The following is a 13,663-nucleotide window of genomic DNA, read 5'->3' as shown; positions in this document are numbered from 1 at the left end:
CTAAAAGCAACATAACACAGAACCGTAAAAATGAACAGCGCTGAAGGTGTCTGTTCCCCACATGTGGAAGCTGGCCCAAAGGACTGGATATTCGAGGTCTGATGGGGGGCAGGACTGGAGGCGGTTGGGCCTGGAATTTCCCACCACCGGCCGGTGTGCCAGTTTGCCGGCATGGTTCCGTCCTGGAGCCATTTTGAAAAAGGCCGGGTTGGGGGGGCGAGATTGTGTGGCTGCTGATGTGGCCCTCCAGTCTCGGGAGCCCGCCCGCCCGCCCGCCATCCTTAATTTCTTGCCAGTGCCCAATTTAGGGACTGGGCCACAGGATCTGACCAGCACCGTTTTGCCCTTTTGATTTTCCCAAAACACAGTCTTGAATATTGACATAAACCGCAGTCCCATCACCCCTCCCCCGCTCCCAACTCCAAACCCAACACCCATTCTGCGTTTTACAGAGCAGAAACTCAGTTGAACAGGGACTGAATTTACATTTCATAGTTTTATTATTCTATAAGAAAACTTGAAATTCCTAATTTATTACCACCAACATTGCACCTGTCACTGCACTGGCCCAACAAGAAACAACTTATAGAAGGAAAACAGAAAAGGGCAGAGAGGGGAGATTTGATTATTTTTTTCTTCCTGGTTAACAGATGGGTAAGTTATTTGTATTCTTTTACTGTCTCTTTCGAGCTCTCTCACGAGTACATGCCATTCCCCGGCCAGGAGGGAGGCATGTGACCTCTTAACAGTCCTTCACCAGCCTCACTTGTCAACTGGCTGCCAGCAGGTGCAACCACAGACGGTTCTTCATTGTCCTTGGTGCCTCCCTATGACCAGATGATCCAGTCTGTGTGAGTTGCGCAGCCACACAGGCTCCTCACCTTCCTGTATCACAGCACTCTGAAGCATCACTTGGAAAGTCCGGATGGTATTCCTCCGTTTTGTGAGGGAACACAGGTTCCGTTTTGCCCCTTTCACCCGTCATTAGGGACCTAGGAAAAGGAGGAGGACATTCAACCCCTTGAAACTGTTCTGCCATTCAGTGAGATCATGGCGGATCTGCGACCTAACCCTGTATTGCCCCATATCTCTTAATAGCAGTGGTTAACAAAAGTCGATCAAACTCAGTTTTAGAATTAACAATTGATATAGCATCAATTACCATTTATGGAAGAGAGTTCCAAACATCTCCCACCCTTTGTGTGTAGAGGTGTTTCCTAATATCACCCCTGAAAGGTTTGGCTCTAATTTTTAGACTCTGCCCCCTAGTTCTAGACTTCCCAACCAGTGGAAATAGTTTCTCTCCATCTGTTCCCCTTAATATCTGGACAGTTTAACACTACAACCATCGAGCCAGCACTGGCTGAAGGAGAGTTGTTCCCAGTTCTCTGTCAGTGTTGCTCTCATGCTGTGTACCAGAGGTTATGTGTTGAGCCATCCCTTCCCTGAGTTTTATTGCAAAAGAACATAAGAATTGGGAGCAGGAGTAGGCCATTCAGCCCCTCAAGCCTGCTCCTCCATTCAATAAGATCATGGCTGATCTGAATGTGGCCTCAACGTCATTTTCCTGCCGGCCCCCAATAACCCTCGACTCCTTTGTGGATCAAAATCTGTCTTAACTCAGCCTTGAATACACTCAATGACCCAGCCTCCACTGCTCTCTGGGGAAGAGCATTCCAAAGATTAACCACCCTCTGAGAGAGGAAATTCCTCCTCATCTCCGTCTTCAATGGGAGACCGCTTATTCTGAAACTGTGACCCCTAGTTCTAGATTCCCCCACACGGGGAAACATCCTCTCAGTATCTACCCTGTCAAGCCCCCTCAGAATCTTAAATGTTTCACTAAAATCACCTCTCATTCTTCTAAACTGCAATGAGTATAGGCTCAACCTGTTCAACCTTTCCTCATAAGACAACCCCTTCATCCCAAGAATCAGCATATTCTTCCCATATTCCCAATATGGTGAAGGGCGGAAACTCTATGATGCTTGCCCAGGAAGTGGTTGTGCACAATACAACATATCAGTTCTTGGAGGTTTTTGACCTTTACCATTTCTGGAATGGGAGCCGATTGGCAACAACAAGATGAGGAGAATGGGCAATCAGTGGTTTCACTTTTTGAGATGGAATTAACGTAAGATTGCGGTAAACCACCAACATCCTAGGGCACTACTCTACTCTCAGAAAGGAAGGGCTGACTTCAAGATTTTTCAAATCACCCCGCTCAATAGGCCACGCTGGCACAGTATATTTAGAAACTTTAGCAATGTTTGTACTGGAGTTCGTAAACTGTGGGTTGGGGCAGCTTGTTCCTGCAGTGTTGTTAAGATCATTTTCTCTCTGGCGCTCATTATTAAGTCAGTCGAGGGGAGATGGTGGCGTAGTGGTAATGTCACTGTGTTAATAATCCAGTGACTCAGGCTAATGTCCTGGAGATATGGGTTCAAATCCCACCATGGCAGCTGGTGGAATTTAAATTCAGTTAATTAATGAGAATCTCGAATAGAAAGCTAGTCTCAGTAATGGTGCCATGAAACTATAATCAATTGCTGTAAAAACCCATCTGGTTTAGGGAAGGAAATCTGCTGTCCTTACTTGGTCTGGCCTACATGTGACTCCAGACCCACAGCAATGTGGTTGATTTTTAACTACCCTCTGAAATGGCCTAGCAAGCCAGTCAGTTCAAGGGCAATTAGGGATGGGCAGTAAATGGTGGTCTTGCCAGCAATCCCCACCTCTCATGAAAGGGGCGGCACAGTGGCGCAGTGGTTAGCACCGCCGCCTCACAGCTCCAGCGACCCGGGTTCAATTCTGGGTCCTGCCTGTGTGGAGTTTGCAAGTTCTCCCTGTGTCTGCGTGGGTTTTCTCCGGGTGCTCCGGTTTCCTCCCACAAGCCAAAAGACTTGCAGGTTGATAGGTAAATTGGCCATTATAAATTGCCCCTAGTATAGGTAGGTGGTAGGGAAATACAGGGACAGGTGGGGATGTGGTAGGAATATGGGATTAGTGTAGGATTAGTATAAATGGGTGGTTGATGGTCGGCACAGACTCGGTCGGCCGAAGGGCCTGTTTCAGTGCTGTATCTCTAAACTAAACTAATAAAAAAAAGTATTTTCCAGGGCTAGGTTCCTTCGCTTGATCTCAGATCTTTAATTATTGTTTTAAAAATGTGACATTGGGAAAGCTTTCCAATTTTAGTGGCAAACTTGTGTGCGGAGGAGCGAATTCCGAAACTGGCTAACTGCTTGTTGACCACCAGTCCCTTGTCGCAATAACCTTGGGATCCAGTTTCTGCTCCATTAGACTCTCCTTCCGTAAAACCTCAGTGCCCAATGTTTTAACGTTAGTACAACCTGGACCTGCCAATGTCTGTGAAATTGGTAATGTTACCTGTTCAGACACTGATAGGGTGACGCTGATGTTTGACACTCCTGAGCATTGTGAAGTGGGCTGGATTAAGAGTGTTGATTTAAATGATTAATTCGCCATAAGAGAAGCTTCTCCCCTGAAGAGGCATTTCGGCTCTGTGTGTTTGGAGGCCCAACACAGTCACATAGTCTTGGGAAACAGGGTTGTGTCTGCAGCTCCAAACCTCTCTGAGTTACTGATTTCAGCTGTGTTAGGCAGTCACTCATGATATGGGGGCAGAGGGAGGTGGGTGTAGGAAAGGGTCATTGACACCATCCCTCTGCTGTGACTTCTCGGCAGCATTGGGGGAATCCTGGCTTTTTCTTATTCTTTCATGGGATGTGGGCATCACAGACAAGGCCAGCATTTGTTGTCCATCCCTAATTGCCCTTGACAACTGAGTGGTTTGCTAGGCCATTTCAGAGGGCATGTAAGAGTTAACCACATTGCTGTGGGTCTGGAGTCATGTGTAGGTCAGACCAGGTAAAGATGGCAGATTTCCTTCCCTTAAGGACATTAGTGAACCAGATAGGTTTTAACAATAGTCAATGCTAATTCATTATTACTGATCACAAGTCGTGGGAGTCAGTTGCCAGCGTTCGCCAGAGTTGGCGGGCAGCCATAAAGACGGGGCTAAAATGTGGCGAGTCGAAGAGACTTAGTAGTTGGCAGGAAAAAAGACAGAGGCGCAAGGGGAGAGCCAACTGTGCAACAGCCCCGACAAACAAATTTCTCTGCAGCACCTGTGGAAGAGTCTGTCACTCCAGAATTGGCCTTTATAGCCACTCCAGGCGCTGCTTCACAAACCACTGACCACCTCCAGGCGCGTATCCATTGTCTCTCGAGATAAGGAGGCCCAAAAGAAAGAAGAGACTAGCTTTCTGTCTATCACTTAATCAAATCATCACCAGCTGCCATGGTGGGAATTGACCCCATGTCCTGAGGGCATTATTAATTCAGTGACATTACCACTACACCACCAGCTTCTTGACCGGCCCCATCTAGTAAGTGTATTTGACCGGTGGAATCACTAGGGAGTCCGGCTCACAGTTCAGAAGGAGAGATTTGTTTTGATTCCCAATCCAAGTTTGTACAAGCGTCTCGCAGGCTGCTTTGGTTTTGTGTGCATACGGATAGTGCAAAGATCCCAGTGTACTGTTCACAACTGTTCAGCCGGATCCTTTCAAACTCAAGTAATGGGTAATCAGAACACAATTAAAATGTGGAAGCTGCACATAATATCTCAACAATTTCTCCCCTTTACTACGGGGGGGTCAGCTCCATAGAATCAGAAAATATTTACAGCTCAGGAGCAGGCCATTTGGCCCGTTAGACCTGTGCCAGCTCTCTGCAGCAGCAATCGAGCTCGCCCCACTACCCCACCCTTTCCCCACAGCCCTGCAAATTTATTGAATCATAGAGTACGTGCAGTAAATGAAGAGGACAAATTTGTTCTGATTTGCATGGATTTCAACAGAATGTATACAGAGCAGCAGCGTACGTGTATAGAAACTACGGGACGACAAAGGCCCTTTGTTTCCCTGGGCAGGCTGGATTGTAAAGCCATCAGCAGTCAGAACTGACTTGTGGTTTACTTTTTGAGTGTGAATTTTGACAGTGTTCAGTGCATCCTGAGGTGAATATAGCCTGGGGCTTTGGAGGGGGGAAAGCTGACAGGATACAGTAAATATCTCTCATCACTACACTGCAAAATTCTGTGAGAGTGAACACGTCCAAGGTGTTGGGAGTATCCCGGCATTGTGTCACCGAGTGGTACGATACAGATTTCTAACTCTTGACTCCTAGTGCGTTGAATTTTGGATCTCGCCTGTGCCAACTGAAGAGTCAGACTGTTTCCCAGAGTGAATGGGAGGCAGTGAACGAGAAGGCAGGTGGTTCGAGCCTCCCGCACTCCTCCTAGTGGCCATTCAGTATTCTGTTTGAGACCAGTAAGTGTTCAGACACACTGTTCCGACGCAGGGAAATCAGAACCCAGGAGAAGCAGCCAGTTCTTTGCGTGCTGGGGGAAGGGCAGCTGCTGAGACGTTGACAAACTGGTTTGAAGGCAGCACGGAGCTCAGAGGGCAGAGCAGCAGAACGCAAGATCTGGCAACGTGGGGGCTGAACTTTCGTTTAGCTGAGGAGGCAGGACTGGAGGGGGAGAGACCGCAGTTTTGCATCCCCGACCGGCGTGCTGACTTTCCGACACAGTCCCGCCTCCCGGCGGGTCCTATATACTGGCCACTAAGCCGCGTGGGTGCTTAATTAAGGGCAGTCTTGACTCCTTGTGCGTCTGGCCTTTCAATCCGGCGCTTGGGGTACCTGTCATGTCGGGAGGCTGTCCCAGAAACCGCAGGCCGGGTACACATTGGAGCCAGAGGCATCAATCTATCTGGAGCGCGCTGCTCCGGAAATCGACCGCACCTGCGGCGGTGCCCGTTACTATGGGGAGGCTTTCCCCCTGATGTGCGAAGGCCCTAACCTGCCTGGCCCTCTCATTTACCTTTTATGGCTGGTGACCGGGAATGGAGGCACCCTCTTGACTCCCTACATACTTCACCTCTAGGGGCTGCGGATCTGTTAATGCTGGTCGGCCTCCTATTGGCCCTCCAGGCAGAGCAGTCTGCTTGCTGGTTAAGTGGCTGTCTCCTTCAAAATCACCCTCTGGGTCCTGCCGCCGGCATTTTCGTGTTCCTGACGGCGGGATCAGGACCCAGGGACGGAAGTTCAGCCTCATAATCCCTCACACAGCCAAGCGCTGAGCTCCGTGAATGCTAAGTACTTGTGAGGTTTGATGAAACCTGTACTGCAGTGATGGTCAAGCTTTTCTGTGTGAAAGACCCCTCATTGCCCCCATCCTTCCCCACATTGACATAGACTCAGGGATACCTCTGGTGAACTCCGGCAAGTAATGATACAACCCTGGGGACGCCCCACCACCATCTCCAATTCTGAAGGAGGTTAAGTTCCTAACGGAAACCGTGCTAGCATTGCAGACATAATAAATAGAGAATTAACATCAACAACTTGCATTTATATAGCGTCCTTGACATCATAAAATGTCTCAAAGCGCTTCACTGAAGCATTGTCAAACAAAATAGGACACTGAGCCACATTAAGGAAATACTAGGGCAGGTGACTAAAGCTTGGGACAAAGAGGGAGGTTTTAAGGAAGATCTTAAAGGAAGAAAGCGAGGCAGAGGGGTTTTGAGAGGGAACTCCAGAGCTTACAGTCGAAGCTGCTGAAGGCATGGCCGCCAATGGTACAGCGGTGACAATTGGGAATGCGCAAGATTCCGTAATCTTGATGAGATGGGCAAACGTTTGATGGCCTTGTGGATCTCCTGAGATCCCCCCTCCCACTGCCGCCGAGGGGTCAAGGGCCAACGGTTTGAAAACCGTGCCCTGCAGCAAGAGAGGGAGAGCCAATTCGGGTCAAAGTATTTACGGGTTGTTGCTGCAATGAGGAACCATGCATTGTCACCCTGGGCTAATTGTCCAGAATGTGCTGAGATAACTGATCGTGGCCCTCAAGTGATGGGACACTGAAACTGGGTCAGGCAAAGGGAAAATTCCCAGCCCAGTGCTATCTGCTGGAAAGTCTACACTGTCTCCTGGTCTGGCAATGCCTCCATTTTAAACATTCCCATCCTTGTTTTCAAATTCCACCCCACCCCCCGGCCTCCCCCTTCCTATCTCTGTAACCTCCTCTGGCCATACCACCCTCCGGGATCTCTGCGCTCCTCCAATTCTGCCCTTTTGTGCATCCCCGATGTTAATCACCCATCCTTTTGCGGCCGTGCTTTCAGCTACCTGGGCCCTAAGTTCTGGAATTCCCTCCCTATACCCCTTCGTGTCTCTCTTTCTCCCCTTTAAGTCACCCTTAATACTTTTCTATTGGATTAAGTTTTTCAGCATCCGTCCTAACGTCTCCTTATGTGACACAGTGTTTGATAACCTTCCTGTGAAGTGCCTGGGGATGTGTTACTGTGTTAAAAGTGCTATATAAATGCAATTAGTAGTTGTTGTTGGGGCATCGGGAGGATCAGAATTGATGTCAGCAGTGACGCCCCTTGTTATCGAATAGCCAGGCAGCATACACTGCTTTTAGGAGAGGATGGGAGAAATTTGTGGCGGGGGTGGGTTGCATGAGTTGCTGATCATTGGCTGAGATTTTGCACTCAGTCCTCCTGCCTGTCCTTTTGGCTTGGAACAGAATGTGACGGGAGTGGGTATAATGTAGAGTAAGAGTTTACTTTATAAATCTGTGCACCCTGATTGTACTTCAGTCATTTTTAAAAAAATACTGAACAGTTGAGTTTTCATTGCGATCCATTCGTGACCACCTCTTGTTAATGATTCAGAGAGCAGGACAGCTGTAAGCTGACAACTTGTTGTGCATGGCCGAGGCTTGGCCATCTGTCCGCGTGTGTCAAAGGTTATTTAGGAAGCGTTGGAAGAAGAGTCGACGGTCCTTGTGAGAGCTCTGCTGTCCGAGCGGGCGACTGCTGCTGACAGTGCAGTCATTGTGAAGGTCGGAGGTGGGCAAAGAGAGGTGGGGGTTGTGAGGTAGTCTGGAATCAGAATTTGATGGATGTGGAATCTACAGAGGGACCAGCCCTTGTTTCTGTGACGGTATCCCTGGCACTCCACAGATGCCATGGTGACCTGGTACAGAGCCAAGCTAGCATAACGTGGTCAAAAGACGTCAAGGCGGCCATTTTTGTGAGCACGCTCGTCCATTCCTAATGCATTCCATTGTCAAAAATGTCTCTGGCCTTGACTGGGGGTGTGTGTTAACTGTGTAGCAATGCCATTGGGAATGTCTGGGGCCTGTGCTGAGCATACATCGGCTCAAAATAAAACTACGGCCAAGTGAACTGTGTGTTCTGTTCCAAATTCTGGAGCCTGTTTAACTGCTTGCACTGAAAGGTCGGAGGGGTGGTGGTGGTGGGGGGGGGGGTGGGGGGTGTAGTTTAAATGAGACGGCTGGAGTTGGTGAGACAGCAGAAGGAGTCAGGCCCAGTGAGTGCTGTGTTTAAAAAAAAAAGTCTGCAGCAACTGGAAGAGATTATTGCAGCTGTTTTGATCTCTGAAATCACAATGTCGTGGTGGGAATTAGGGGCAGGGAGCGTGCAAACAAATCTAGCACTGAGTGGAGCTGAGTTGGAGAAAATTGAAAACTGGCTATTTACACTGTGCCTACTGTTCAAACAAGGCCTCTGTTCAGGATCACTGTAGTCACAGTGTAGCCGAGACTGAGGAGTTGGAGTTCCCCTGATAGCTCAGTGGCCAAGGATGTGGAACTTAAGAAACATTCAGGCTCAATCCCTCGTCTATGTTGAGTCAGTTTACTCTAGCAGGACAGTGATGGAGGATAATGTATGTCCTGCAATACTCATCCTTCTTTTCAAATCCCTCCTTGACCTCGACCCTTCCTATGTCTGTAACCTCCTCCAGCCCCAAAACCCTCCGAGATCTCTGCACTCCTCTGACTCTGGCATCTTGCGCATCCTTGATTTTAACTGCTCCATCATTGGTGGCCGTGCCTTCAGCTGCCTGGGCCGGGCCCTAAGCTCTGGAATTCCCTCCCTAAACCCCTCCCCCTCCTTTAAGATTCCCATTAAGTCCTACCTCTTTGATCAAGTTTTGGTCACCTGCCCTAATAACTCCTTATGTGGCTCGGTGTCAAACTTTGTTTGATAACTGGGACGTTTTCTTACCCGAAGGGCGCCGTATAAATGTAAATTGTTGCTGTCTCGAGTATCCCCAGGCACTGAAGAGAGAAACAAAAACAAGAAATGCTGGATTCACTCAGCAGGTCTGGCAGCATCTGTGGAAAGAGAAGCAGAGTTAACGTTTCGGGTCAGTGACCCTTCTTCGGAACTCCCTCCCTAAACCCCTCCCCCTCCTTTAAGATTCCCATTAAGTCCTACCTCTTTGATCAAGTTCTTCGGAGAAGGGTCACTGACCCGAAACGTTAACTCTGCTTCTCTTTCCACAGATGCTGCCAGACCTGCTGAGTGAATCCAGCATTTCTTGTTTTTGTTTCAGATTTCCAGCATCCGCAGTATTTTGCTTTTATATTACTGAAGAGAGAAACGTAGCCTGGGTTCCCACTCCAGGTTGCTCTGTTATTAACCCTATGTTCCTGAAGCAGAATAAATGATGTATTACCATGTGCTGACCCTGTCCAGAGTGGGGAACAGCTATCATGATGTGCAGATCTGTGTGTTGGGTGGGAGGGAAAGGAGTCATATTGTAGACTGCATAGGCATTTTGATAGTTTAAATGCGTTTTCTTCAGAGTTTCAGTATCACTGGCAATGCAACTTAAATGTTTAAAAAAACATTGACAGTGTTAAGGAAGATGGAAACTAAAGATGTCTGCACAATTATTGAATGAGCCTGAGGCACGGACAGCTGTAAGAGCATCTCCCTATATGACCAGATTTAAATCATTTGACCTTTGAGTTGAAGAAAATGCCTCAGCAAGAAATCAGCAAGGAAATTGTTACTTGCTTTTAAACTTTTGATGATGTGAAAGAAAGGCGATGTTGATGGAAAGCGACAGAGGTTGAGTCGAGGTATCCAAATCTGGTACAGTCTACAGAGAGACTGCTGCTGTAACCTCATCCCCAGCAGCAGGATTGGATTTACAATGACCTCTATTGTCCTTGAGCTCAGTTTGCAGCCAAGGTGCCACGCAATTAGCCTAAGCTTTGGGAGTGGCTTGTGAGTTTAGTGCCTGGAACTGATAAAAGCCCAGCCTGTGTGTCTTTACGGTAGATGCTTTCACAATGGTTTAATTTCATTTGGCTGTAAGTGCTCAGGTTGTGCCTGTGTCAACAAGTGTCAGATACCAAAGGGGGGAACATTTACTGTCGGACATTGGGTGTCATGTAGAAGTCTGTCCCCAGCAATGCTGCGACTGACAGTCTGATTGATGGAATACGTATTGTTCAGGAACCTTCCGTGCAAGCCCGCTAATTTCATGACCTGTTTTCCAAGTTGTGAAACAATCTAGGCCATTAATACATCTGCATTCATTCACATCGGCGCGTGAAAATATTTTTAAAAACTTCAATAAGGGAATGAAACTATTAATTATTTTTAAACTTCCATTACATACAGAGATAAAGGAATCTGAATCAGTATGGGAAGGCAAGGTTATCCAAACAGGGAAGGAATTTGCAATTAACGTTTACTCAGCTATGAAGTAAGGAAGGCTCCATAATCTGTCTGGGATGTGTAGGCCTGTTTGCCTGGTCCTGGGGAAGTGGCTCATTAATAGCAGAAAACTAGACAAAAGCACCGAGCCGACTACCCACATTCATCTGCAGCAGCTTATTAGAATAATTAGCAAACTTCTTCCCCACCCACCTCCAGAACCAGCACAGTTTTGGCCTTCAAGTCATCCCTGTTGGAAGACCTGGAATATTTGCCTTGCAGCTGCCATTTAAAGAGATGTGGCCACTTAAAGGGAAATTGGCCAAAAACTTTTTTCTGTCTTTTGTAAAGGCTCAAAATGGATTTGAAATATTTATTGATGCTAGGGCTGTATATGTAGCGGGGGTAGGGGAGGGTTAGGGTTTTGGTTAGGGTTACTTGGAGGCGAGGCATGGAGTGGGCAAATAACAGAGCGATACGCACCCCATCCCCCGGTAGGCTGACAGACTCGGAGTACTGCTGCATGTGGTGGCTGCAAGGAGGGTTGGCCTGTTTGGCATTCCAGCACAACTCTCCCGAAAAGGCAGCAGGGCACCATGCTATGTCAGTTGGTGCTTGACCCCCTCGGAGGAAGCTGTCCAGGCTGCCAGAAACCTGTAGGAAAGGAGCTCACTCCGTGTGCCAGCCTGCTCTTGCGTCTTGTTCCCCCTTTTCACTCACTCCCACTCAGACAAGTGAATAAGAAGGAGATAAATCTGCATTTATATAGCGTCTTTCACAGCCTAAGGACATTGTAAAGGGCCACACAGCTAATTAAATACCTTTTTGCAATGTGGGGAAGCAATTCATGCACAGCAAGATCCCACAGGCAGCAAAGAGATAAGTGACCAGAGTCATGTGTTCAAATCCCGCCATGGCATCTGAGGGAATGTAAATTCAATTAATTAATAAATCTGGAATAAAATGCAGGTCTCATTAATAATGATCATGAAGCTAACAGATTGTTGTAAAAACCCATTTGGTTCACTAATGTCCTTTAGGGAAGGAAATCTGCCCTCCATACCAGGTCTGGCCTACATGTGACTCCAGGCCCACAGCAATGTGGTGTTGAGGGTTGATTATTGTCCAGGACACTAGGAGAAATCTCCTGGTCTTCTTTCAGTGGTACCCTGAGATCTTCGTTGGGTGAGGGGTGGGGTGAGTTGGAGTGGGTGATGCCTGGATGGTCAGGTTGCTGGCCAAATAGGTGACTGATGCCATTTGCAGAGCCCTGCACTATTAGCAGCCCTGCCAACCTGAGTAGGTTCTGTGCCTGGTTATGCTGACACCTGCATTCCATCGGGATATGTGGTACCTTTTAGCCTCTGTTGCTTGCTTGATACATCGGCGAGCAGTCAGTTGACTGGTTCGGCATATGTTACCATCAGTGTCACGGGTGGATCCAGTACGTAGGAGCAGGAGTAGGCCTTTCAGCCCATCGATACAATCATGTCTGATCATCCACTTCAATTCCTTTTCCCACACTGTCCCCATATCCCTTTATGTCATTGGTATTTAGAAATCTGTCAATCTCGGCTTTAAACATACTCAATGACTGAGTTTCCACAGCCCCCTGGGGTAGAGAATTCCAAGGATTCACAACCCTCTGAGTAAAAAAATTTCTCCTTATCTCTGTCCCAGGTGGCTTCCCCCTTATTTTCAAATTGTGTCCCCTAGCTCTAGACTCCCCAACTGGGGGGAACATCTTAGCTGCATCTACCCTGTCTATCCCTTTAAGTATTTACTGCCACACTGACCTTTGCAGCCTTGGGGAGAGTTTCCCATGTTGCAACAGTTGCCTGCAGGTCAGCTGGGAGGCGGTAGCATAGTGGTATTGTTACTGGACTAGTAATCCGAAAGCCCAGACTAAGGCTCCAGAGTCACGTGTTCAAATCCCACCATGGCATCTGTGGGAATGTAAATTCAATTAATTAAGAAATCTGGAATAAAATGCAGGTCTCATTAATAATGATCATGAAACTAACAGATTGTTGTAAAAACCCATCTGGTTCACTAATGTCCTTTAGGGAAGGAAATCTGCCATCCTTACCTGGTCTGGCCTTCATGTGACTCCAGGCCCACAGCAATGTGGTTGACTCTTACATGCCCTCTGAATTGGCCTAGCAAGCCACTCAGTTTCAAGGGCAATTAGGGATGGGCAACAAATGCTGGTCTTGCCAGCGATGCCCCCATCCCAAGAACAAATAAAACAAAAGCTCCAAGGAGGTGGCACAGCTATGTGACTCCCTCCCTTGTGGGGCAGGGCACCGAAGACAAGTTTCTGTGATGTGCCCAGCGAGGACAGGCTGGGTCAGAAACTTAGGCTGCTGCATTGAGGAATGATGCACAGGCCCTCATGAAATGCGCTCCCTTCTCCGTATTCTGCATCATCACTGCAATCCCAAAAGGAATGCTGATCCTGCCCACTGCCAGGAGTGAAACTGCAGCTTGGAGCAGAAACTTTATAAACAAAGGAGTTGTAAGTGGAATTCTTGCAACGGAAAAATAAAATCAGGCCAAAACAACCCCAAAAAGTAATGCTGCAATGAAAATGCAGGTATTAATGGAATTAATTAAAAAAAAAATTTCAAACCAACTCTGAGTGGTGTTACCTGCCGTTCAGAGGCCAATTCTTCAAAGGTCTGGCCATCTGGCCTTGTCCCTGGTTTATATGGTCGAGCAGTGCCCTGGGGAAAGAAGCCTGGCCAGTCGATGAAGTGAAATCCGAGCAGGGACTAACTTGTGTAGGATTCACAGACGTAAAGAGGCTTGTGAAGGCTGGGAAAACAGGCCTGAAGATAAAGTAGAAAACTTTGCATTGTAAATCACGCCGACAGGCCCCGGTGCTCTCAACCAGATAAACTCCACCTGGGAGATGGAGCCTGTGATTTGTAGCCTTGTATTTTTGAGGTTCACACAGTTTGGCTGTTTACCTTGTATGTGCAATGTGGACGCGCAGTGGCCTTTGAAGTTGCTCTGAGGAATACTCACAAAACAACACCTTAACACTTTCCTCTGAAATTCTGTCCCTAGCTGTTTCACATAAA

General features: G+C 47.7%; 1 protein-coding gene and 1 long non-coding RNA gene across 12 annotated transcripts in view; one reads left to right on the top strand and one right to left on the bottom strand.

The window, feature by feature from the left end:
• The window catches only part of rreb1a (ras responsive element binding protein 1a), a 262,748-nt gene that overhangs the window by 222,445 nt on the left and 26,640 nt on the right, over window positions 1–13,663 (top strand). The window lies entirely within an intron of this gene.
• LOC137382217 (uncharacterized) lies at window positions 11,404–13,378 on the bottom strand. Its single transcript, XR_010977211.1, has 3 exons — window positions 13,229–13,378; window positions 12,374–12,523; window positions 11,404–11,497 (listed from the first exon to the last, which is right to left on the bottom strand). It is a non-coding gene; the product is annotated as an uncharacterized lncRNA (long non-coding RNA).

The sequence above is a fragment of the Heterodontus francisci genome, chromosome 2, assembly GCF_036365525.1.
Source record: "Heterodontus francisci isolate sHetFra1 chromosome 2, sHetFra1.hap1, whole genome shotgun sequence".
Classification (NCBI taxonomy): domain Eukaryota; kingdom Metazoa; phylum Chordata; class Chondrichthyes; order Heterodontiformes; family Heterodontidae; genus Heterodontus; species Heterodontus francisci.
Note: the sequence above shows the minus strand (reverse complement) of the source record. Positions and strands in the feature narration are given on the sequence as shown.